The sequence below is a fragment of the Lissotriton helveticus genome, chromosome 5_1, assembly GCF_964261635.1.
Source record: "Lissotriton helveticus chromosome 5_1, aLisHel1.1, whole genome shotgun sequence".
NCBI classification, from domain to species: Eukaryota; Metazoa; Chordata; class Amphibia; order Caudata; family Salamandridae; genus Lissotriton; species Lissotriton helveticus.
The window spans coordinates 476,943,258-476,971,153 of record NC_136065.1 but is presented as its reverse complement, the minus strand read 5'-3'; the positions used below and the strand labels follow the sequence as shown (position 1 = coordinate 476,971,153).

Here is a 27,896-nt window from a genome sequence, read left to right as displayed (position 1 = left end):
TCCTCCCACATTTCTTTCAATTCTGTCTTTTCAGACTTGGTAATATATGATGTGACATAGCAAGCAACAGCAATTGAGTTATCTGCAACATATTGAATGTCCACATCTTCAAAATCACCGGATTGTAATCATCAATGTACTTCGATTCTTCTGTTCATTTTATATTATAAGTATTTTTGGGTGAATTTTGAGTGATAGTATGCCTCGCTGCTGACATAAAACTGTTCACCCTTCCTTGCGATGATTTATGATGCACCGAGTTAGTAGTACCTTTGGCGCTCAGCTTGTACGTACCCAGCGATGATGCGTGGTCCGGGGGAGCCGCACTCAGATCAATGATTTTTGTCTATTGAATTCTGCCTCAATAATGCCATGGGGCGATGACTTACGGTGCACTGAGTTAGTAGTACCTTTGGCGCTCAGCGTGCATTACCGTTAGTTGTTGGTCTCATGTGTTACAAACAAAAAAATTGGTGGAAGCTATTGCTGGACAACTGGGGATATTGGCTGTTTTCACTAGGTTCATAATAAAGTGATCATTAAAAATCACTGAAAAAATTATAGGTTTAAAGAAGATTATCATTCGAAATTAGCATTTAAAAAAACACTGAAATTCACTGAAAAAACCATCAGTGATGTCATTTAAGATGTCATCAGTGATCTCATCAGTGATGTCACTGACCATGTCATGAATGATGTAATATGTGACGTGATTACTAGACCGACTGCACGAGCGGAGAAAGTCTGCTCTCTTAAACTCTCATGCTGCGTTTTATTTCACTTTGGTATTCGATAGTAAGGTTGCGCTGGCTAAGACCGCACTTTACTTTTTAAAAAAACTACTTTGCTGATCGCTTTAAAAAATTTACATTTGCACGTGTATTTTACTGGCACTCAGAAGGAAGCTGCGCCGATTGAGACCGCACTTCACTTTTTTAATATCATTTTATCAAAGTCACATTACTCTGTGCACTAATATCTGCTGTGTTGCTTACCTGCATCCATCACCTCCATTGCCGCTGCGTTGCCCCACACACCCCGGTCCATCACGGCAAGTGCCGATTGAGCGGAGGGTGGAAACGGGGTCAGACGCTCCTACTTCCGGCAGGGGGCATTTCCGGTTCTCAAGCGCTCTGCGGTCTAGTTGACCCGAGGCACAAGAGTACTTAAGACAATGTCCGGGCGAACGCGTAGCGGTCGCGCGCAGCGGGCACTCCCTCAGCACACGAAGACTCGCCTAAGATTTGCCCGTCTGCGCCCGTCCGCGCCTGCACGTCGCCTCTCGCCAGGGACCCTGGTGCATGCAGGAGGAACGGTTTAACGTACTCCAGACAGGAACTGCTGACTCTTAACTACTTGGATGGCGCGTGTAAAAAACTCTCCCTCACACGTAAGAAAGGTTGCTCTATATGTTCATGTAGTTTCTCCCTGCCCAAACCCACATTACCACCATCCCTTGTGAACGCCAACTTTCAACCAATTAGGGTGGGCCAGCTCAACGTAAGATCCCTTCAAAAACATCTAATGGAAGTACATGAGCTACTCACCAACTATGCTCTAGATATCTTATTCCTCACGGAAACATGGCTACAGGATGACATGGACTCGGTCATCAATCTAGCCATCCCCACAGGGTTTTCTATATTCACACTAAATAGACAAACAAGAGGAGGTGGGATAGCGATGATCGCTAAATCTCACTACACCTGCCTACTCTCTAAATTGGATATTAAAGGCAGCGAATGCGCCCGCTATAATGTTAAAATCAACCTCAACTCACCCTTGTGGGTCTCCTCATTTACAGACCCCCAGGTTTAGACAGTAAATTTATAGCATCGCTCCTTGAAAATGTGTGTTCTATGGTCACCGCAACAGCTAATTTTAATATAGTGGGAGATCTAAATATTCACTTTGATCTTACCACAGATAATAAGATTAACACCCTGTTAGCTGACCTTGCCGCTCTTCAGCTTTGTCAGCTTGTCAGTGGCCCTACACACAGCGGCGGCCATCTACTAGACCCTATTTTTTCTAATATGACCAATGTGACAGTAGAGGCCCCCATTCCTATGACCTGGACAGACCATCATCTGGTGGTTATGACAGTGCCCACTGGAGGCGTTCCTAATATAAGACCCGCCCAGCAGGTGCTTGAGCGGCCATGGAGAAAGCTCCGTCTCGAAGACTTGCATGCACTTCTGATATCTAACCCCCCCCGAGTATAGTGAAGACCCTGATCAAGGGTACGAGGGTTTCTGTGACTGGATCAACCAGGCCCTTGATGCACTTATACCGGCTAAATGGATCAGGGCGCGTTCACATGAATCCAGTTCATGGTATAATGAAGAGCTTACCGCCCTTAAAAAAGAATGTAAGAAAGCAGAGCGTAAATGGAGGAGAGACTACGACCCTTCGCTCAAGACCCTCTATGTCAAAGCGCAAAAAAGTTATCATCGTAGCATCTGTAGGACCCGAGCTGCATACTACGCTACTGAGATTAGCAATAGCCAAAATTCCTCAAAAACAATCTTCAGAATATTAAAAGAGCTTAGCGCCAAAAAAAGCTAGAAAGTTCCAACACCTCACCTACGCTATGCAATAATCTGGCATCTTATTTCATTGACAAAATTCTGAAAATCTACAATGTCTTCCCTACCTCACCACACCTCACATCCTCAGGGACTATGACCAGGTCCAAACTCACCAACATACTGGCACTCAGCCAAGAAGAATTTCTTACTCTCTGCAAAAAGATTAAGTCAGGCTCACCTGCTGACACCCTCAAACCAGCACAATTTAGAGAAGCAGACTGGCAGTACTGGGTCCCCTTCGAGATATTATAAACTTGTTCTTCTCTACTGCCACCATTCCTTCTAGATGGAAGCAAGCCTGGGTCTCCCCTATCATAAAAAAACCTACGTTAGACCCTAGCTTACCCGAAAACTTCAGGCCCATTTCGCTGCTCCCTTGGCCAGCTAAAGTGGTGGAGTCCCACGTCAATACCATCATGACCAAATTCCTGATGTCTAACTCCATCCTAGACAGGTCCCAACATGGCTTCCGGGCGGGACACAGCACCGAAACGGCCCTCTTGAGTGTGACGGAACATCTCCGGACCATATTGGATTCCGGCGGCACGGCAGCACTGATCCTTTTAGATCTCAGTGCTGCTTTCGATACGGTCTCACACGAGGTGCTGTTGTTCAGGCTGGAGGAGGCAGGAATATCTGGAGAGGCCCTAAATTGGCTTAAGGCATTTCTGTCGGGAAGATCTTTCAGGGTAGCTACCCCGCCGTTCCTCTCCAAAGAGTGCCCTATCAAACAAGGAGTGCCCCAGGGGTCTGCACTCAGCCCAACCTTATTAAATATTTACGTTCAACCATTGGCAGAGGTGGTCAGGAAGCGTGGGTTGTCATTAGTATCTTATGCTGATAACACCCAGCTAGTGGTGGCACTGAAAGACGAGAGTGGTCTGAGTGCGCAGAATTTCAAACAGACCCTCGTCGACATCACTAGCTGGATGACCGCTAACTACCTTCAGCTGAACGCTGGCAAGACGGAGGTCTTGCTGGTGGGCAAAGAGACAGCGGCTTGGGGTAACACATGGTGGCCTGAGACTCTGGGCCAACCACCCAAGCCTAAAAACTGCGTGAAAAATCTGGGAGTATGGGTGGATTCCGCCCTGAACTTCACCCACCAGACAAAAAAAGTTGCTGCCACTTGCTTTGGGACCAAGCGAAACCTTAGACCTATCCTGAAGTTCTTTGACCATCAAACCCATCAGCTCGTGGTACAATCAGCCATTCTCTCGCGGTTGGACTATGCAAGCTCCCTATTGTTAGGGGCGAACGTAGCAGAGAAATCCAGACTGCAACGAGTCCAAAATGCAGCAGCTAGGGCACTGACTGGCCTCCCCCGACATCAGTTAGCAGTAAATACCCTATCTAAACTCCACTGGCTCCCGGTGGAAAAGAGGATCCATTTCAAAACCCTGAGCCTAGCATTCAAGATCCTGAAAATTGCCTCCCCTCCCTTGCTAAGCCCACTCCTCACAGCATATGTGCCCCGACGCATGCTGCGCTCGGAGGGACAGAACCTGGCAGTCGTCCCCCGCATTAAACTTGCCCGGATGGGTGGACGCTCCTTCAAATACCTTGCAGTGAAGCTCTGGAACACCTTGCCGTCCCAGATCCGTGGACTGAACGACTTACTATCTTTCAGAAAAGCCATAAAAACCCACCTCTTCCGCTAATCTTGTTATGTTACTGCAAGTTCCATCTGCAGCAGTCCTTTCCCCGTCTCTGGTAGAAAGCGCCGGGACGCCCCTTGGCTGGGGCAGCTGCGCGCTATACAAAACCATATAACATAACATAACATAACATCAGCAGTGCATTATGGGGGAATGAGTTATAGTTAGCTCAACTAACTATAATGGAAAATTTCTCTGGTTTTGTATGAGTGTATATATATTGCCAGTAGTTACAAATATGTGTGTGTCAATCAATCAATCAATCAATCCGGGGAAGTATGAGCGTGCTTCTCACCCGTGAGGTCTCAAGGGCACTGGGGGGGGGGGTGAGCATCTCCGTTCAGTGGAAGAGCCAGGTCTTGAGCATCTTCCTGAAGATGTTCAGGGAGGGGCCGCGTGATGTTGAGTGGGAGCTCGTTCCTGGTCTTGGCTGCAATGTAGGAGAAGGTTCTTCCACCTGTTTTGGCTCTGTGGCTGCGTGGGATTTCGACGAGGGTGAGGTCAGGGGAACGGAGGTTTCTTAAGGGTGGGCGTAGTATGCGTAGTGGGGTTACGCGAAGCTACGCAAAGTGGGCATGAAACTACACCCACCCACGCACTTGGCATAGCCTCACTATGCGCCGCCCGCCCCCACCCGCCCTCTCCTACATACCTATTTTAGTAAATAATAACAGAAAAGTAAATGAAAGGCACTTACCTGATCCGCGGCGTCCCGGGGCTCCCTCTTCTCTTTCGTGCCTCCGTCTTCGATCCCAATGCGCATGCGTGGCCGCCCGCGAAGACGGCGGCGCAAAAGAGAAGAGTGAGCCCTGGGACGCCGCGGACCAGGTAAGTGCCTTTCTTTTACTTTTCTGTTATTATTTACTATAATTAGGTATGTAGGAGAGGGTGGGAGGGAGGCGGGTGGCGGGCAACTTCGCTCCGTCCACGGATCATGCGTAGTGTTGCCTACTACACCTACTTTGCAAACTGCAAAGTAGGCAACACTACGTACACTCCGTGGGCGGAGCGTACTCTTGCGCCCAGGGTTAACGTGGAGGGACATTCTCTTGTTGAGGTATTGGGGTCCGGTGTTGTGGATGCATTTGTAGGCGTGGGTGAGTATCTTGAAAGTGACTCTCTTCTCAACAGGGAGCCAGTGGAGGTCCATAGGTGTTGGGTGGTGTGCTCTTGTTGAAGAATGTCGAGGATGAGTCTGGCTACTGTGTTCTGTATAGCTTGCGGATAAGAGAATTGTTGATTCCAGCATAGAGGGCATTGCCGTAATCCTGTCTACTGGTGATGAGTGTGTGGGTGACGGCCTTCCTTGATTAGTGGGAGATCCACTTGAATGCCTTTTGGAGGGTTCGGAGGGTGTTGAAGTAACTGGAGGTGACGGCGTTGACCTGTTGGGTCATGGAGAGGGAGGAGTCGAGTATGATGCTGATGTTTTGGGCATGGTTCGTGGGTGTGAGGGCTGCCGAGGGCGGTAGGCCACCAGGTGTTGTCCCATGCAGAGGACGAGGATCTGAGGACGAGGACTTCTGTCTTCTCCGAGTTGAGCTTCAGGCAGTTTCTGCTCATCCAGGATACGACGTCCTTCATTCCTTCCTGGAAGTTGAGCCTATTGGTGATTGGGTCCTTGGTGAGGGAGAGGATGAGCTGGGTGTTGTCAGTGTAGGATACTATACTGAGTTTGTGCTTCCTGACGATGGTGACGAGGGGGGCCATGTAGATGTTGAAGAGCATGGGGCTGAGTGATGATCCTTGGGGCACTCCTTAATTGATTATCCATGGGTTAGGAGAGGAAGAGTGGTATTCTAACTCTTGGGTGCCGCCAGTGAGGAACTAGCAGATCCAGTAAAGGGCGGTTCCTTGTATGCCAACGTCGTGGAGTCTGACGGTGAGTGTACGGTGGAAGATGGTGTTCAATGCTGCACATTGGTTGAGTAGGATCAGGGATGCGATGTGTCCTTCCTTGGTCAAGGATGGTGCGGATGTCGTCTGTGGCTGCGAGTAAGGTGGTTTCGGTGCTGTGGTGGCTGCAGAATCTGGATTGAGAGGGGTCCAGGATGGAGTTTTCTTCGATGAATTTGGTTAGTTGTGCATTGACGGTCTTCTCTGTGACTTTGGCCATGTGTGTGTGTGTGTGTGTATATATATATATATACACATATATATATATACATATATACGTATATATGTATATGTGAATTCCAATACTCCCTCACAGGTGTGAAAGGGTTCGACACAGCAAGGGTTGGTTCACGTGGTTTTATTCTCTGCCACAATTGTTGCACATAGTCTCTGGAGATGTGAAACATCTATGCAGGCGCGTTTCAGCTTGTCAGCTTTCCTCAGTGCCGGTTTCACGGCGAGTCGTCTGTGTCTGCGAGTATGGTGGTTTCGGTGCTGTGGTTGCTGGGGAATCTGGATTGGGAGGGGTCCAGGATGGAGTTTTCTTCAATGAATTTGGTTAGTTGTGCCTTGACGGTCTTCTCTGTGACTTTGGTCACATGGGTGTATATATATATATACACATGTATATATGTGTGTTTTTATATATATATATATATATATATATATAAAATCCATGAGGTTGCTCCCACATGAAGATGCCACTGCAGAAGGTTTGAGTGCCTTTTATTTGAAGTGGTACAGCGCGGCAGGTAAAAACACCAATTGCAATTAATAAAGTGCCCAACGCGTTTCAAACAGCTTGTGTCCTTGATCACGGGCAGGAAAACAGGGAGTGGCTTGCATACGATGAGAAACACCTTGATAAGTGCTCCAAGTCCCGCCTCTTGTAGGCGTATGCCGCTGGCATGATGGTACCTGTAGTTTCTCACCTTGAAACCCTGAGTGGGTGCCGCCACTGCCTGCACTCGTAGTCTTGTATTTCCCAAGTGGGTTGGTTTGGAATTAAAACACAGCCGAGCCGGCATCCCAGCACCTTCAAACCGGCCCTTCTGCTCCAGTGCGCTAAGTGAATCCCTGGCGCAGGATCTGCACAAAAACAGCGAGCATCTTCGCGGCCGAGCACAGCCGCTAAACACAAAATCCATGAGGTTGCTCCCACATGAAGATGCCACTGCAGAAGGTTTGAGTGCCTTTTATTTGAAGTGGTACAGCGCGGCAGGTAAAAACACCAACTGCAATTAATAAAGTGCCCAACGCGTTTCAAACAGCTTGTGTCCTTGATCACGGGCAGGAAAACAGGGAGTGGCTTGCATACGATGAGAAACACCTTGATAAGTGCTCCAAGTCCCGCCTCTTGTAGGCGTATGCCGCTGGCATGATGGTACCTGTAGTTTCTCACCTTGAAACCCTGAGTGGGTGCCGCCACTGCCTGCACTCGTAGTCTTGTATTTCCCAAGTGGGTTGGTTTGGAATTAAAACACAGCCGAGCTGCAATCCCAGCACCTTCAAACCGGCCCTTCTGCTCCAGTGCGCTAAGTGAATCCCTGGCGCAGGATCTGCACAAAAACAGCGAGCATCTTCGCGGCCGAGCACAGCCGCTAAACACAAAATCCATGAGGTTGCTCCCACATGAAGATGCCACTGCAGAAGGATTGAGTGCCTTTTATTTGAAGTGGTACAGCGCGGCAGGTAAAAACACCAACTGCAATTAATAAAGTGCCCAACGCGTTTCAAACAGCTTGTGTCCTTGATCACGGGCAGGAAAACAGGGAGTGGCTTGCATACGATGAGAAACACCTTGATAAGTGCTCCAAGTCCCGCCTCTTGTAGGCGTATGCCGCTGGCATGATGGTACCTGTAGTTTCTCACCTTGAAACCCTGAGTGGGTGCCGCCACTGCCTGCACTCGTAGTCTTGTATTTCCCAAGTGGGTTGGTTTGGAATTAAAACACAGCCGAGCTGCAATCCCAGCACCTTCAAACCGGCCCTTCTGCTCCAGTGCGCTAAGTGAATCCCTGGCGCAGGATCTGCACAAAAACAGCGAGCATCTTCGCGGCCGAGCACAGCCGCTAAACACAAAATCCATGAGGTTGCTCCCACATGAAGATGCCACTGCAGAAGGTTTGAGTGCCTTTTATTTGAAGTGGTACAGAGCGGCAGGTAAAAACAGTGAGGAACTAGCAGATCCAGTAAAGGGCGGTTCCTTGTATGCCAACGTCGTGGAGTCTGACGGTGAGTGTACGGTGGAAGATGGTGTTCAATGCTGCACATTGGTTGAGTAGGATCAGGGATGCGATGTGTCCTTCCTTGGTCAAGGATGGTGCGGATGTCGTCTGTGGCTGCGAGTAAGGTGGTTTCGGTGCTGTGGTGGCTGCAGAATCTGGATTGAGAGGGGTCCAGGATGGAGTTTTCTTCGATGAATTTGGTTAGTTGTGCATTGACGGTCTTCTCTGTGACTTTGGCCATGTGTGTGTGTGTGTGTGTATATATATATATACACATATATATATATATATATATATATATATACATATATACGTATATATGTATATGTGAATTCCAATACTCCCTCACAGGTGTGAAAGGGTTCGACACAGCAAGGGTTGGTTCACGTGGTTTTATTCTCTGCCACAATTGTTGCACATAGTCTCTGGAGATGTGAAACATCTATGCAGGCGCGTTTCAGCTTGTCAGCTTTCCTCAGTGCCGGTTTCACGGCGAGTCGTCTGTGTCTGCGAGTATGGTGGTTTCGGTGCTGTGGTTGCTGGGGAATCTGGATTGGGAGGGGTCCAGGATGGAGTTTTCTTCAATGAATTTGGTTAGTTGTGCCTTGACGGTCTTCTCTGTGACTTTGGTCACATGGGTGTATATATATATATACACATGTATATATGTGTGTTTTTATATATATATATATATATATATATATATATATATATATATATATATATATATATATATATATATATATATATAATATGTATATAATATATATATATATATAGACACATATATCTATATAATTAAATGGCAAACTAATGTAACTAATTTAACAGTAGTTCCTATGGGGTGTTCTTTAAGGTATAGAGTCAAAATATCGAGTTTCTAATATCGATTAGACATAATATCGAGTAAAAAATATAGAATGGACATAATATCGACTAGACATAATATAGACTACCAAAATATCGACTAGAACATTTTAATATCGAATAGAATGGACATAATATTGAATCAAAAATATAGAATGGACATAATATCGACTAGAAATAATATAGACAACAAAAATATCGAATTTTAGGTAAGTTAATATTAATTTTTATTTTTTGTGTAATTTAATTCTGTAGCGGGTTGTGGGTTTATAGGGGAATAGGGTGGGAAGTAATTTAATTATAATTAATTAAATATGTTATTTTATTTATTGTTATTTATTTAGAATTAATTGTTAATTAATTATTAATTGGTAATTAATTAAAATATAATTGGTAATTAATTTTAATTGATTAATTTATAAATATTTTAATTTTAGTAATTTATTTTCTGTAGCGGGTTGTTGGTTTATAGGGGAATAGGGTGGGAAGTAATTTAATTATAATTAATTAAATATGTTAATTAATTAATTGGTATTTATTTTGAATTAATTGATAATTAATTTTTAATTGATAATTAATTAATTGATAATTAATTTTAATTCATTGTTTAATTGACAATTATGTGAATAATATTATTTTATTTTCTGTAGCGGATTGTGGGTTTATAGGGGAATAGGGTGGGAAGTAATTTAATTATAATTACTTAAATATGTTAATTAATTAATTGATTGGTATTTATTTTGAATAAATTGTAAATTAATTTTTAATTGGTAATTAATAATTGATAATTATGTGAATAATATTATTTTATTTTTAGTAGCGGTTGTGTGTTTATAGGGGAATAGGGTGGGAAGTAATTTAATATAATAAATTAAACATGATAAATAATTAATTGGTATTTATTTTAAATAAATTGTTAATTAATTTTTAATTGGTAAGTAATGAATTTTTGATTTGGTGATTAAAATGTATTAATTATTAATTTATAATTATGTGATTTATATTAATTTATTTTCACTAGAGTGGGGATAATAAAATGTACCCCTATGCTATCCAACGCTTTCCCTACTGTTGCACTCTCTGGAGTGGAAATAGTAATTTTTACCCCTACGCTATCCAACGCTTTCCCTACTGTTGCACTCACTGAAGTGGGAATATTAATTTTTACCCCTACGCTATCCAACGCTTTCCCTACTGTTGCACTTGCAGGAGTTGGAATAGTAATTTTTACCCCTACGCTATCCAACGCTTTCCCTACTGTTGCACTTGCAGGAGTTGGAATAGTAATTTTTACCCCTACGCTATCCAACGCTTTCCCTACTGTTGCACTCGTTGGAGTGGGAATAGTAATTTTTACCCCTACGCTATCCAACGCTTTCCCTACTGTTGCACTCGCTGGAGTTGGAATAGTAATTTTTACCCCTACGCTATCCAACGCTTTCCCTACTGTTGCACTCTTTGGAGTGGGACTAGTAATTTTTACCTCCACGCTATCCAAGGCTTTCCCTACTGTTGCACTCGCTGGAGTTGGAATAGTAATTTTTACCCCCACGCTATCCAACGCTTTCCCTACTGTTACACTCTCTGGAGTGGGAATAGTAATTTTTACCCCTACGCTATCCAACGCTTTCCGTACTGTTGCACTCGCTGGAGTGGGAATAGTAATTTTTACCCCTACGCTATCCAACGCTTTCCCTACTGTTGCACTCTCTGGAGTAGGAATAGTAATTTTTAACCCCTACGCTATCCAACGCTTTCCCTTCTGTTGCACCCACTGGAGTGGGAATAGTAAATTTAAACCTCTCGCTATCCTACGGAAAAAATATTGTATATGTTTTGTTAATAATATGTATATATATATATATACATATTTTTTTTTTTCAAACTTAAATCCACAATGACGATAAAAGAATGGAATGTCCAGGCCAACTTCATACAGATTTACGAGCTTTTATTTCAGCTCCACTCAGCTGAAATAAAAGCTCGTAAATCTGCATGAAGTTGGCCTGGACATTCCATTCTTTTATCGTCATTGTGGATTTAAGTTTGAAAAGACTTTGGGATTCGCTATCCCGTCTGGGCCCTCCGTTACAAGCGGCAGGGGTTCAGAGCGGCAAAGAGTTTTGGATATATATATATATATATATATGTTTTAAAATTTTTTTTTTTTTAATTACAATGATTATTTATTAATTTTAAGTTTATTTAAGTATTTTAGTATGTTTAAATTAATTATATTTATTATTATAGTACTTTAAAATTACTTTTAAGATATTTTAAAAATTCGATATTTTGACTGTCTATATTTTTTCCTATCGATATTTTGGAGTCGATATTTTTGTACTTACCTGTTTGTAGATAGGTAGTCGATATTCTGGCATTCTATATTTTTACCTCGATGTTTTGGTAAGTCGATATTTTGACTGTCGATATTCTGTCAGTGATCCGTTCTTTAATTTACCTTCCTCCATTGCATTCTATAATTGTGTGTTGTAGTACCTATGAGTGGCTCTGTGAGGTATTTGACTTACTTCTAGGCTTGTCTGATGTGCATCTCCACCTGTTTTGCCACGTCTAAGGCTATAGACATTTTAGCAGTGTAGTTTGTAAATAGCAATGGACTTACTCATATATGGGTGTGTTTTTGTATTAGCATGTCCCTGCCTAAAACCCTCCTGAAATTTTCATAAACCGCTCGATATTAGCAGTAAATATTCCCCGTTTTCAAGCCACTCCCTCTTGTCTCTCCTACATTTACTGCTAAAACCTATACCTATGTGTGTAGAGCTCTCCACCACCTTTCGGAGATCTCTGCAGAGAAAGGATAGAAGAGATGTTCAGCCTTAGATTTGCGAATTGCATTTTGTATGTGAACAGTACTACTTAGTACTACTTTATATGCTACAAAATGCAGTTTGTGAATAGGCCCATTTAAATCTTAAGAATGTAGGGCAGTCTGTGCATAGAAGCCTCTCACTAAGCAAATTTCAATATATGTTATTACCAGATAAATATGTAGATGAGTGTGTTTTGTGTATGTGTCAGCTTTAATAAATGTGGTGATATAACATTTACCGCCTGATTCATCAAGCTAAATTGCACTCGCAAAGGGCAAGATTCTCAGAATCTTGCATTTTGCGAGTGCAATTTTTGCATTTGGGATTCATCATCCCAAATGCAAAATTCGCTATTTAAGAATTCGCACATTTGCGAAGAATTGAATTTAAGGAATCTCTATTTGAGATTCCTTAAATGCAATTCATGAAGCATTTTAAAATTGAGAAAATGCAATTTTGGGCCGCTATTTACCGAGAGGTCAGACCTCTCGGTAAATAGCAAAAACTTAGAAAAATGCTTTTAAAAGCATTTTTCTAAGTTGCATGTTGAACACACACATGTCCTTTGGACATGTGTGTGCGCAACACCTGTTTCAATTTGCATTTAAGGGGTGCTACAGGGTGTCCTTTGGACACCCCTGGCACCCTTTAAATCGCTATCTTATTTGCGATTAGCTAATTGCTAATCGCAAATAAGGAATACTCCCCATTCATTCCTATGGGCCTTTTGGCCCATAGGAATGAATGGGGAGTTTTTCCTTATTTGCGATTAGCAATTTGCTACTCGCAAATAAGGAATGTGTAGGAATCGCTATTTATTTAGCAATTCCTACATGAATACCGTTTTGCGAGTCCTTAATAGCGATTCGCTATGAATCGCTATTAGGGGCTCGCAAAACGGCCCGTTGATGAATAAGGCTGTAAGATGCTTAAACATTTTTGTTGTCATTTTGAAATAACCCTAGTATGTGGTGTGTATGCATGCCTGTGCTCAAAAACGTTTTACACAAATGTTCTTTAGTTTCCAACTTGACCTCCTGTTACTATTTTTCACTTATGGACAGTAGCGGCTGGCAACTCTTGAAAATAGTGATGCATAGGGCACTTTCTTGCAGTTTTATAGTGCGAAATCTACCAACAGTATTGGAGTGCGCTTTACCATTACAGGACACAGTGTAAAAATGAGACATGCTATAACAAAAATATCAAATAAACAACAATGAACTTATCTCAGCAGGTCTTATTTACACCCACGGCCCGACTCCTTGAAATCGACACCTCATGAAGAGAGGAGCATTGCATGCTGGGGGGGCAAAGTGAATCGAATATATCATGCATCTCAGCCAATTAAAGCACTGGTCTTATGCTGTTTATAATAGTAAGCAGCATAAGAGCAGTGCGAGGATTTGCTCGGACCGGTGACAACAAGGCTCCATCTGAGAAGATGGGCCTTGGTCATTGCTGTCCCAGCTACTTGACAGCTATGCCTGGGGAAGCATGAACTGCTCATGTCTGGTTGGCTATAAGCAAAATACCGGCCAACCTGACATGCGCAGTTCAGACAGTCCTAGCTGCCTGTCACTTTTTTTTTTTACTTTATTTATTGTTTTTCAAGAGAATACATAACACCAAAAAAATATATATCGAGTCATGGAACAAAAATTAGTATATACATGGATCTAGCTAAAAAATAAAATAAAATAACAGCCTTTAACTTGCGGTAAAAATTGAAATCAGTGGAGAGAATACAGAACATTGAATTTAAACTCACAAAAAATAAAATAGGAAAAAAAGGAAAAAAAGAGAAAAAATGAAAAGGGGGACCAGAATATCAGAAATAAAGATGATAACAGATATTTCAGATAATTCAAAGTGAAGACCACTGCTCTAAAGGGGCCCAGATCTGAGAGGCCAGTTGGCGCCTTCTTCTTCCCCTTAGCAAATACACCAAAGACTCCAAATTATATCAAGCTAGCATCCTAGCTCTCCAATTAAAAAAAGTTGGAGCCTCCGAACTTAACCACTGTGAAGTTATACATAACTGTATCATTGCCATAGCAATAAACAGAAATGCTTGAGTATACCTTGTCCTTTCAATAGCTCCTGGATATTCACAGCCCAATATAATTAACTCTGGGGAGATATTAACTGGAATTTTGAGCATCTGATTCAAAAAGACCTCAATATCCTTGAGAAAACCCCTCAAATTTGGGCATGAATAGAACATATGGATTGCATCCGCTGCGTAAAATCTACACCTAGAGCAGGAATCGCCCTTACCCCCCCCCCCATTTAGCAATCTTAGCCGGGGTATGATATAGATCAAACATAGCCATGTAGCTTTGCGTGCGTAGGCTGCCCGAAACTAAAACATAGCTGGCTAGTTCCAGCGACTGTTTCAATCCAGTGTTGGAGTACCAAATTTCACTGCCCACTTAATATTCTGAAGATCCAAGTCATCAGGAACAACTGGTAAAAGACATTGGTAAATAGCTCCTATTCTGGCCCTCTTTTTAACAAGTTCCACTAAAGCAATCTTATCGTACAGAGTGGGAGTGCTGCGATAATGCCTATCCAAAAAGCTCCGGATCTGAAGATATTTAAAAAAATCATTAGAATGTAAATGAAACTTATCCCTTAAAAAAGAAAAAGGAGTCAACTGGCCATCAAGACCCAACTCGCCAACATCTTTTAAACCCAGCATCTGCCATTTAAAAGTGACACCATCCTGAAATATGGATGGTAGCACACTCATGGCATTGAAGGAAGTATAAAAATTAATCTTTGAGATGGCTACCCTATAGCGGATTTTCTGCCAGATTGAAAACAGAGCCCAACTAACCTTTAAATTTCGTTTTTTTGAAGTAGCTCGGCTCTAACACACATGTTAAAACACCCTTAGCAGAATCACCCAGGGCTATATCGTATATGGATGGCCTAGTACATAGAGGGACATCAGCCCTATCACCCAACAGTGGTGAACCGAAGTGTTGTAACATGGCAGCCCAGTAATAGTATAAAAGGTGAGGAACGGCCCACCCCCCCGGATTGCCTAGGAAGGCAGGTCCATTTTGCGGCTCTCCTTACCCGGCGATAGCCCCACAAGAACCGCTGACAAATTCTCTCAGCCCTAACCAACGTTATCTGCGGAATCAAAAGTGGAATTGTCCTAAAAAAGTATAAAAACGTTGGAAGGATTAACATTTTCAACACATTACATCTTCCAAAAAGTGACAGGTGGAGATGATCTAACCTCTCCAGCTTGGTATGAAAAGAGTCAATAGCAGGAAGAAAATTCAGATCCGGACTTTGAGCAACCACAGGGGAAATTTGAACCCCAAGATAAGTAGCTTCTGTTACAACGGGTACATCAGAAAAGGGCATATTTTCTGACTGAATGCCCTGAGTTTTTGTGATGTTCAACTTATAGCCTGACATGGCACCGAATTGAGCAGCCAAAGTCTCTAGGGCCGAGAAAGCAGATCCAGCATCATTGGTTAGAACTACAATATCATCAGCATATGCCAATGCCTTATATTCTACCCCCTGTACCCTGATTGGACAGATATCCTGGCTTGCTTCAATCATGCTAAGAAAAGGCTCAATATATAGCGCAAAGAGCAGGGGCGAGGAGGGGCATCCTTGTCTGGTTCCCCTGCTGATGTTGAAGTACCCTGACTCTTGCCCTGAAATACGAATGGTAGCAGCTGGGGAAATATATAATGCCTGAAGAGCCTGAATGAACTCAGCGCCAAAGCCTTTCCAGCTCAGCACAGACCACACGAACCCCCATGAGACCCATCTCGGCGTCCAACAGGATCACACGAAGGGGGGAGCCCGTGGCCTGAGCCCAATCCAAGAGTGCAATAACACGCCGAACATGGTCAGTTGTATCCCTACCCGGGATAAACCCATACTGACGTAATGAAACCAGAGGGGCAATAAGCAGTGCAAGTCTAATAGATAAGATCCTAGAATAGATGTTACTGTCGGTGTTTATAAGTGATATTGGCTGATAAGAAGAAGGATTCAGCTCAGGTTTGCCTTTCTTTTTGAATAATACCACCGTAGTCTGACGCCAGGAGTCGGGAATAATCCCACCCTGTGCGTCCCTAAACACTGATAACATATCCTGGCTTAGTAGAGCAGAAAAAGTCTTATAAAGTTCTAGTGGGATAAAGTCAGGACCAGCAGCCTCACTATTGGCCAAGGATTTATTTGCCAATTCAGCCTCCTCCCAAGTGATGGGGGCAGAAAATGCCTCATTCTGTTCTCTTGTAATCTTCGGGGTATCTATAGTCTGAAGGAAATCAGCCACCAGATTCTGGCATTGAGTGACACTGGATTCCTCGGTATATAGAGAGGCATAACATTTCTTAAAGACATCCATTACGCCCTTTGGGGTATCCTGAATACAGCCATGCTGGTCCAAAACTCAAACAATACGATTTGCCACATTCTTTTGTTGAAGTCTTTTAGCGAGGATCTCACCAGAGTTTTCGCCAAATTCATACATCGACGAGCGAAATTGAACATATTTAGCCACCAGATCCTGGCCAAAAAACTCCAACAGTTTGGATTTTAATATGGCAACCACCCTCTGACTTTGAGCGATCTCATGACCAAGGCGAATATTAGTTACTAACTCCAATTCTGCCGTTCGTAACTCCTCTAACCGACTTTTAGTCTGCGCCTGCATATTCTTCCAGCGATGGGCAGCAAAGCTTTTTGTTTCTCCATGTAGCGCAGCTTTAAGAGTATCCCAGACTACACAGTCAGATGCTGTCCCCCCTTATGATGTTCAAAAACTCTACAATCCAGCGTCCCATTTGATCCTGATATGATTGATCTAGGAGGAGCTTCCTCTCGAATGTCCAGGATCTAAGATATTTAATGGAGCGCTCCCAGGGACACTCCACCACTAAGGCATTGTGATCTGATAGGGTCCTTGGCAAAACCTCAATAGTGGCCATCCCTACATACTGATCAGAAAGAAAAGCGTAATCTAAGCGAACCATTTCATTATGCGGGGCAGAATAGTATGTGTACCCATCCTTATCTTGATGATGGTAGTGCCAAACATCTATCAAGCCATGCTCAAAGATTAAAGTTTGCAGGGCCTTGAACACACAGGATTTCCTACCTGCATAATTTCGGCCATTTACTAAATTAAATTGACTGGACAGATTAATGTTGAAGTCCCCACATAAGATCATTGGGTGAGGCCATGCTGCTAATTCAATATTAAGCCATCTAAAAACGTTGGGGTCGTCTAAGTTAGGCCCATAGATTGAACAGACAGATAGGGGCCGATTATTTATGGCCATTTCCGCAATCACTCACCTACCCGCCTTGTCCTCTTTAACTCTTTCACAACAACCTACCGCTTTCATCGCCAGAATGGCCACGCCCCTAATCATAGAAGTCTGACGAGAGCAGGTCACACGCTCATATCCAGGCAGTTTTAAAGACCGCTGGCTGCCCCATGGTATGTGGGTCTCCTGCAGGCATAGTATATCCACCTGCATCATTTGAAAAATCCTATAAAACAGTCCATGCTTTTTCCCATCATTGGGGGCCATATGTATCAAGGTACCAATTAGCGATTCTGTAATTGCGATTTTTAAGAAATCGCTATTTCAGAATCGCTAATTGGTATGTATCAAGAAAATTGCTATTTTTTAGCGACTTCTTGATATTCCTTAATTGCGAATTTGCAAATTGCGAATTCGCAATTAAGGAATACTTTCCCATTCATTTCTATGGGCCAGGAGGCCCATAGGAATGAATGAGAAGTTATTCTCAATTTGCGATTCGCAATTTGCTAATCACAAATTGAGAATAATTTCAAGGGTGCAGGGATGTCCAAAGGACACCCTGTTGCACCCCTGAAATATGCATGGGTGCATATGTGACACACATACATGCCCTAAGGGCATGTATGTGCGTCACATAGCACTTTGAAAAATGCAAAAATGTGCATTTTTCAAGGAATTCGCAACTTACCACCAACTAGAAGTTGGTGGTAATTTGCAATTCCTTAAGGCTATTTAGCAATTTTTTTTGGCTTCTTACATTGCATTTAAGAAATCGCAAAATTTGCGATTCCTTAAATGCAATCGCAAAATAAGGAATCGCAAATTTTGCGATTCCTTATTTTGCATGCAGATTTGGGTGATACATACCATTTTGCGAATATGCGTTCGCGAATTTCGGCGTTTGCGAACGCATTTGGGCATGATACATATCGGGGCTCCCCACCCCCCTCGTTCACCCCCTTCCCCGGTGCCCTAACCTCACCCAGCCCCGATATATCCACAGATATTCCAGAAGCTAAATCGCAATCTATTCTGCCCCATTCATTAAGAGATTAACCGCTATATGTATCAACAAACCATTTTGCATTTCCTAAATAGCGAATTATAAGGAATCGCTATTTAGGAAATGCAAAACGGTATGTATGTACAAAATCGCTTTCCAATAGCGATTCCTTAGCATTCCTAATTTGAGATTAGCAAATTGTTAATCGCAAATTACCCCTTCATTTCCATGGGCCAGGAGGCCCATAGGAATGAAAGTGCAATTTGCAATTAGCAATTTGCTGATCGCAAATTAGGGATTTTTCCAAGGGTGCAGGGGTGTCTCAAGAACACCCTGCTGCACCCCTGAAAAAGACATTTGGGGGCATATGGCGCACATACATGCCCTAAGGGCATGTATGGGCGTCATATGGCACCTTTGGTTTTTTTCAAAAAAGCTTTTTGATAAGAATTCGCAAATTACCACCAACTAGAAGTTGGTGGTAATTTGCTAATCCTTAATGGCATTTTTTGCATATTATTTGTTTGATACATTGCATTTAAGGAATCGCAAAATTTGCTATTCCTTAAGTGCAATCGCAAAATAAGGATTAGCAAATGTTGCTATTCCTTATTTTGCATCAAACTTGTTTGATACATACCATTTGTCTATTTAGCATTCGCAAAGGCCGAAATTCGCAGAATTTCGGCCTTTGCGAATGCTAAATAGCTTGATACATATAGCGGATAATCCTGCTGCCTGTCACAATGAAGTCACGCCTACTGTCTGCCGGGTGAGGCAAGTCCGCGTGGAAGCATAGGTACAGTTTGTATTTATGCATCTCTGCATGTAAGCAATCGCTTTGGTCATGGGGTCAACGCCCCCACACCCGTATGTAGAAACCGTTGCTGCTTTACGGAGTGTGCAAAGTTGTGAGGGTTCACTTCAGCACTCTTCGTGTAGAGGTTAAAAAAAAGGCAAGTTTCGTGTAACAGCTTGTAATTTGAAAGTGGTTTTTGCAGGAACAATACGCGTTACCACTTTGTAGGCTTATTTTTCAGGAAAGTAAAAAATCCTTAAGAGTTCTAAACTTATTTCAATATGCACGTAGCTAGATGCATCCATGCATAAAAAAGATCATGAATTTCACGATGATTTATGCTCAATTTGAGCAGTGGAATAAAAATGGGCGCTCGCTGTTTGCAAACTTTTTTAGAACAAGATAAGTATTGCCTTTGTCCCTGTAGCACACCGTCCTTCCTCAGCAGCTTTGCATGGTTGTATCATTGCTGTGCACGCGTATTCTGTAAAACGATACTTCCCTCTGTATTAAAATAGCAGTAACTCTTCCTATCACAATGCCTAGAATGGCAATAAAATAGTTTTAGTCACAGGGCACATAAAATATAATTGCCTAAAATAGTCTTGAATTCTGGTGGAACGTGATTTTATATCGGGTTTTTCGAAATCTGAGAATAAATTCTGTTCATTAACGTGTACATACTGTTATAAAACAAAGTTAAAAGCATGCCCTTTGTATACAAACGTTTGCGTAGTTTAGTAATACATCTGTATTATGGACAAATAAAACTCTCATAGAGAAAGTAAAACATAAAAAACGGTGAATAGGTTTCAGTTTATTCAACAAACAAAAAAAAACAAGAGTGCATTTTGGGACTATTAGAACGTGTTCTAAGTCCAAATCAGTGTAGCACACTAGGGGAAGTCTAGAATAAAGAACCAACCGCCTCCATAAAAGCAACTCATGACTAAGGTTCCGCGGGGAGGTGCCATTTTTCAAATGTTTGGTAAAAAAGGACACCTATAAAATGTTAAACTAAAAAAAATAACATAAAAATATTACAAAAAACCTGACAATTTCTGTTTTCAGCGCACTTCCAAACTTGCAGTGTATTAAAAGCGATTGTGCTTGGTATTTTAACTGAATCAGAGAACTACCCAAGATTTTCATCTAAGGATCACATAGCTTTGGTATTTTGGTCCTAATGATAGATGGAATACCTGGAGGGAAATGATCTTCAGTATGCCTCTTCAACAGGGTAAACTGTAAATAGGAGTGCCGAAGGAGTCAAAAGTGAGAGGGGGTTTTAATTCTTAGTTGACATGGCAGTTTAACACTGCATTAAGGCTGCAATGGCAGGCCTGGGCCATGTTTTTAAAGGGCTAGTTAGGTGGGTGGCACAATAAGTGCTGCTTGCCCATGAATAGCATTTAATTACAGGCCTTGGGCAATATGGTATACCACTTTACAAGGGACTTACAAAGTAAATTAAATACGCCAATCAGGTACACGTCAATCAAACCATGTTTTAGGGAGAGAGCACAGGCACTTAAGCACTGCTTAGCAGTGATAAAGTGCACAAACTCCTAAGGAAAACAAAACAAACTCAGCAAAAATAGGAGGAGGAAGTTAAAACGTCTGGAGATGACCCTTCAAAGAGGCCCAGGTCCAAGAATGAGTAAATGTAGGAGCCATTATAATATATATTTAAACACGCTATGCAGAACCCTGGCTTCCTTTTTTAAATTGTTATGTTTTAATGCACTAAAAGCAGACACATTGTTACTTTATTCACATGCTGAACTAAATTAGTGGTATCATGACAACATTTTAACAGGCATAATTACCATATTCTAAGTAACAAAACTATGTGCTGTCACATGGTTGGTATTTGGTTGATATGATTGTGTGGTCTGCTATTTTATAGCAGTATTTTTTTATAACCTAGAAATACATGGTACGAAGAAGGTTAGCATGCCAAGATGTAACTGTGAGAATATTCTGGATGTTGACCTTTATCTCAAATCCACACCATGGTTGGCTTGCATCGGGAACTTTTTAGGGAGGAAAGACAATGGTCTGGTTGAAGGGATGTACTACTGAATATAAGGACCACACATATCAACATACAAGAATATCATGGAAAGAATATCAAGGGCCAAAATATGTAAACATAAGTGCATATAGGGACTTATAGAATAACAATTCCCAACTTAAGATCAATGTACCTTGAAGATGTATATATCACCAAGGAACATATATGTGGAGTTATACATAGAAAATCCATACTTACTTATCTTTAAATATTTTGGATTCAATATTTTGGATTCAATATTTTTTCCTTGATGTTTGCATACCTTGATAGTCTGGATTTGATATTCAGGGTACACACATCCTTGGAGTGATGGAATGTAGGTTGTCTTGTGCTAGGAAGATGCATTCTTTTCAAACTACAATCCAGTAACTCCCACTATTTATTAACATATCACTTTAACTTTTTTAAATGGATGAAATGAATGAAAGAATCAATTACTTAAAGAGCATTTTAAGGCGCTGAGTGCATCCTGGTGCAGATTTTGCCTCATACCGGGAAGTACTTGATTTAGGGAGAAGACGTAAGTCTACATCTTTTTCTGAAAACCATATAAGCGTGGGCCAATCAGAGTCAAGATGGTAATTTATTTCACCCACAGACATCCAAATAAGACAATGACTGCTGGCCAATGAGGGATTATTCCAAGCTTTATAAAAAAATAATAAGGCCTCTGTGGAGGAATGTAAAGTATGGCCTGGAGAATAGGGAGGACATTTCTCTCCCAAGTATAGATGTAGCATGCGCAATTTATGCTGATGGCGCGCTGTGATGTGATGATCCTAAGTAGTGATTTGCTGAATAGACTATTTTAAATGTGACAATTCAATTTGTCTATTGAGTGATTTTTTGATAATCTAGACCCAGAAAGGGACCTACAGTATAAGCAGATGCCTTTGCATTTCGTGTCTTTCACATAAGCATACTCTTACTGTTATTATTTTGCTCTTCAACTGTCTCAGTCTGTCTTTCTGTCTGGTTTTTCAGCTATGTGTGTTCATTTCTTTTCATTTCTTACCTCTTCTTTTTCGTATTGCCTGCTTTTCTCATTTGTTCACGGAATCTCAACACAGTAATACCCCTCACGGTTTTGTCTAGCGCCATTCTTTGGGATTCACAGATCCTGTCGACATATCTTGGAATGAGTTTAGCTTGTCACATGGACTGATACTGTGGCGGAGGGCGGGTCGGGGTAAGGATAGAGGTAAATGTGCTCATCTGTAAGCTTCTCATCTAAATAATACTTGTCATGTTGCTAGTCTGCAGGAGTGGACCCAGAAATAGGGGTGACCAGTTGTAGCTGATCTTGTTTTTTTGTAAGGAATACACAGGAAGCTATCTTAATAATTGTTTTCATCTGTGGCAGAACTGCTGCTTCTATCCATCTGCGGTTAACTGCAGTAGAATAAATTGAAGAATTGAATACACCGAACGCTTGCTAAATTACAGAAACTGACAGAAATTATTCGGTGGCACTGACAGACTTTAGGACACTTCTATCTTGAGAACACACAATGCTGGTTCAGCACTTAACTATTCTCACTAATTAGTGTAGTACATGTCGGATGTGTGTGACATACTGTGAAGCGCCTTTGCCCCTGTTAAAGATGAATGCACGGTTCTTGTTAGTGGATGTGCATTGTTTATTCTTCCACAGTAAGAGAAAAGGAGGTGGCTAGGATATTCTGCCAGAATGTGGCGGTAGAATGTGTGTGTGGGGGGGGGGCAAGGTGAAAGAAATATTGAAAACAGAAACGACTCTAATGATCAAGAGAAAACCAAAGCCCTGATGACATTCCCAATGAGAAAGTGTGTAACACGGAAGATCAAATGAAAATGTATCATTGCCAGAACATGTAAAATATTTGGTTAGCACTATTACTAGTTTTTGGTGATAAGGAGCACATTGCAGAGTCAAGACACCTTTTACCATCCATGATGAAAGTGGATTTGTGGTAATGGTAATAATATGAAAAAAAGTGTTTCTGCATTTTTAAGCAGGTAGAGTATAGAGTAGAACTTTGAAACAACAAAGCAACACAAACATTACAACAAAACCCACAATAATAAGCAATTGGACATGCCAGTAAACAAAACTGTCCAATAATAGTAACAAAAAACAACAAATAATCGAAAAACAGCACTGGAGCACATTAACACAACTCAATAGCATCTCAGGAAAACAGAGGATCAAAATAACAAGTGCAACACAGACTGCAATAAAACACATCTGCACAACTCAATAATACATCTAAGCAGTAAGAAAAACTGCCACAACATACTAACATAGCACAGCAATAGACCAGCACAAACCAACACCACAAGCGCACAGTACCTTTTAAGCACACACACACACACAATGGACAAACATTCAATTGTGATGTATGTTTAAGTTGTGCTTTTGTGTTGTTTTAGTGTGTCTTGGTTTTTTGGTGTAAGCATTTGTTCTTTGTGTTTTTACTGAGTTTTCGTTGCTGTGTGTGGTTTTTTCTTTCTCTGTCTTGTGTTGTATTGCAGTCTTGTGTTGTCTTGTAATGAATTGTGTTGTGCTGTAGTTTTGATTTTGTGGAGCTGTGCTTCTGCGTTATGATATTACTTGGTTGGTTGTTTGGTGTTCTGTTAAGTTCAAATATGTTGTTTGTATTATTGTGTTGTATTTTTATATTGCATCTTTGTGTTGTTGTTATGCACATTGTTGTATTCTGCTTTTGTGGAGTCTGGTTAGGCTATGTTGTTTCTTTTGTAGGTGGATGTTATTGTGTTGCATGATTGTGCCTCAGTAGTGTGGTGTGTTGTCATTGTGTTGAGTAGATTTGTTGTGCCTATTGTGGTTGTTCTGCTATGCTTCTGTTGTGTTGCTGTCTTGCTGTAATGTGTTATTATCATATGGTTCTTATATTGTGCTCGGGTTTTTTTAAACCGGTTCTTTACAGATGCTATCAACTGTTTCCACCTCACCATACAAAAGCAACACAATCAATCACACCTCCAGTGAAAAAGGACCAGTTAGCATTGTCAACGATGACAAAATAGTGTTCAAGCGCTTAAGACAACTTCCAGCCCCAAACAACAGCAAGCACCATGTTAATGCCACGATTTCCAATCCCCACGCCCCCTATGTGATCTAGAAACAACATTTTATTTCAGCCCACTCCGCAAACAAAGGTCGTGTGTCCTGTCCATGGTGAAATAATGAACTCATTATCGAGACCAAAGCTGTGAGCCTCGCACCTGATATCACTTAACATGTGTGCTGCGGTTTTGAGGCTCATCCTAGAGGGGAAGTGTCCTATCACAGGATGGCGTCAAAAGCTGTTTCATAAGCAGGCACGGCGGAACCTCTGCGGTGGATCAGGAAGTGAGAAATGTATTTAAGTGAGAAATGTATTTCTCACCTAATTCCATCTAGGTGGCACAGCGGAAAACACATGTTGCCCAAGCTATGGTATCCTTGTCATATTTCCGCGAAGGAACGAAAGCAACTCAGCACTTTAGCACCGGGTCTCCCTCAGCAATTAGCAGAAGGCAGGTTCTCAACATAGAAACAAAGCTGAAAGCAGACACAAAAATAGCAAACGAGATTAGCGCCGTGTCAGTGAGGCGATTCATACGTCACTGTTATTAATTTAGAGATAGTGTTGTAGCAAAGGTGCTTCGGGCCCTAATGCAGACAAAAAAACTGCACCCCCACCATTCCTAGAGTGGGGGAGGTGGTGGTCGTAGAATACTGTCGGTATTGGGATACAAAAGGGACCCTAGCACACCTTAGTGTAGGGTGACCAGATTTTGAGGAGCAAAAACTGGGGCAGGTCAGACATAAATCCTTTAGTCTCACTTTTATATCTGGCTTGTGCTGTTTTTTTGTGTAGTCTTGTAAATGTGTGCCTATACGCGTATACACACACACACACATTTACAAGACTATATACACATTACAGTAGCTATGGCTTGACCTCCACCCTGCAACCCCCCCCCCCCCCCCGCTCTCCTCCCAACTATGACTCTCTGCTGGGAGCAGACACCACTGTGTTGCCTGGCAGAAACAAATAAATGACCTCAATTATTTCAGACTGTCATCTATTTCAGATTTTGGAGGCGCCTGTAAAAGGAGCAAATAAGTACAGTGGTTCTGTCGGGTATGACCACAATATTGCTTCACATTACAGTTGAATCAACAGAGGACACATGATTTCACTCTACAGACAAATGCGTAAGGAACACATGAAAAAGCAAAAAGGATACAGTAACCACAAGTGAATCAGGTTTGCTGGGTGACAAGATACTTTTATATAAATTGCATCATTTATACTTGCACCCATATACACATAATTCTTTGTAGCATAGGCGGCTACCAAAACTGCGAAAGTTTAAGGTGAGTTGTGATTAAGTGACATGGTGAAGTAAGTGACACAATAAGTGTGCGATATGTACAAGGTGAGTAAAAGCTTATATACAAGTTTGTAACGGCCAGTACGAGAGAAATCACAATTCCCCTGCTGCTCTCAATAATTCAGGTATTTTGAGAGCGTGGCCTTGAACTGGCCCAAGATGTTGTCGATTTAAGATCGCATACATAGGGTTGAAACGTTGACAACATCTTGGCCCAGTTCACGGCCCCGCTCGCAAAATACCTGAATTATTGCGGGCAGCAGGGTCATTGTGCTTTCTCTCATACTGGCCGTTACAAACTTGTATATAAGCTTTTACTCACCTTGTACATATCGCACTCTCATTGTGTCACTTACTTCACCATGTCACTTAATCACAACTCACCTTAAAATGTCGCAGTGTTGGTAGCCGCCTATGCTACAAAGAATTATGTGTATATGGGTGCAAGTATAAATTGATGCAATTTATATAAAAATATCTTGTCACCCAGCAAACCTGATTCACTTGTGGTTACTGTATCCTTTTTGCTTTTTCATGTGTTCCTTACGCATTTGTCTGTAGAGTGAAATTATTTGTCCTCTGTTGATTCAATTGTAATGTGAAGCAATATTGGGTTCATACCCAACAGAACCACTGTCCTTATTTGCAATTTATACCCATGTTCTGAGGGACACAGGGTCACCCCATTGTTTTCCTAACAAAGCCTGTAATGTAAAAGGAGAGCATAGCTATCACCTATGCTTCGCTAGATGATCTGAACTTTGTCCCAAAAACCGGGACATTTATTTAAAAATTTAAAAAGCGTCTGGACACCCGACGGTCCGTGAAAATCCTGGATGTCTGGTCACCCTACCTTAGTGCCCAGTCCCACAGCATCTGCTGCATTTTTGTTAACTAGGGAAACATCCATCACAACGCAACTTTTAAGATGCACTACCATTACAACGCAGGATTTACAACGCAAGTCATTACAACGACTTGCGCTGGAGGGCGCTGTAGGATAGGGAATAGTTTAATTTACTATCCAAAACCTTCCCTACTATCCACGGGGACTGGAGTTGGAATAGTAAATTAAACTATTCCACTATCCAGCGCCCCCCCAACGCAAGTCGTTGTAACGACTTGCGTTGTAAAACCTGCGTTGTAAAGGCATGCGTAGTAAAAGCATGCGTTGTGATGACATACATCCTGTTAACTATGCAACTGTTTAGAGACCCCCAGCAGCTTACTAGTTTGTTTACATTTGGATGCATGTTACCACCTTAACAGAAGTGAGAGCACCGATATTAATGCTGGAGACATCAATTATTACATCATTTGCCATATTGGCATAAAGAGTATTGCTAGAATGTGAGTGAGTTTAGAATTGTGCAGGAAGTATGCTTTTGATCCCATTTTCAGGTCTTGCCTACCAAACAGTGCAAACTGTGTTTTCAAAAAGACCGATTATTACCTTACAGTAGGCTTAGAGCACACAAACTGCTTTTCCATTGTTTGGCTTTATTGTCACTCTTAATTGCTTTCTTTTTATTGGTTAGCTTGTGGGGACTTTCCTTAGTCTTCTTGTTTTGTCCCTTCCCTGGAGCACAGCTTCATTACTTGTGTCCTTCCACTGCTTACTTCTTGAATTTTTGGTTGAGCAATCCATGGGAGGGCATGTGTTTTTTAGCTGCCTTCCTAGTGCCTTGTGTACTTCTCTTCCCTCTCTCCCTTACTCCGTGTTGCTCTCTCTTGACAGTATGCTTCCCCTCCTTGCTGTTTTCTCGCTCTGGTGCTTCTCCCACCCAGTTCCCCATTCCTGCCTCTTGCCCAAGTGCTTCTCTTACCTCCCACACTCCCAAGAGCTTTACAAATCCTACTGAAAAAGGGGGCTTAGGCTGCACTCACGTTGGTCTCCCTTAGGACAGAATTTGATTGGGTTGACTTTATGTGCTTCCACTAAAAAGACTGCAAGTATTGCACTTTTTGACTTGTTATAACGTTTATACTCGATGCAGCAGGACTGAGCAGGCTATGGTGTGAAGCCAATGATCATAGCTCTAGGGCTTATCTGTTTATTAGGAAATAGTATGGTAAACGTACTAGGCCTGACATATTTATTGTGTAAACCATATGTTAAGGACAATAGGCATTTAGGTGTAAATTGATATTACTCTTTATCAACTGTATCATGATAGTTGCCAGTTTATGTGCACTTGAATAGGCCACTGCTGGGTAAAGTGTAAATCCAACATTAG

General features: G+C 42.0%; 1 protein-coding gene across 1 annotated transcript in view; it reads left to right on the top strand.

Moving 5' to 3' along the window:
* Positions 1-27,896, top strand: part of LRRC38 (leucine rich repeat containing 38) — a 434,313-nt gene that overhangs the window by 149,081 nt on the left and 257,336 nt on the right. The window lies entirely within an intron of this gene.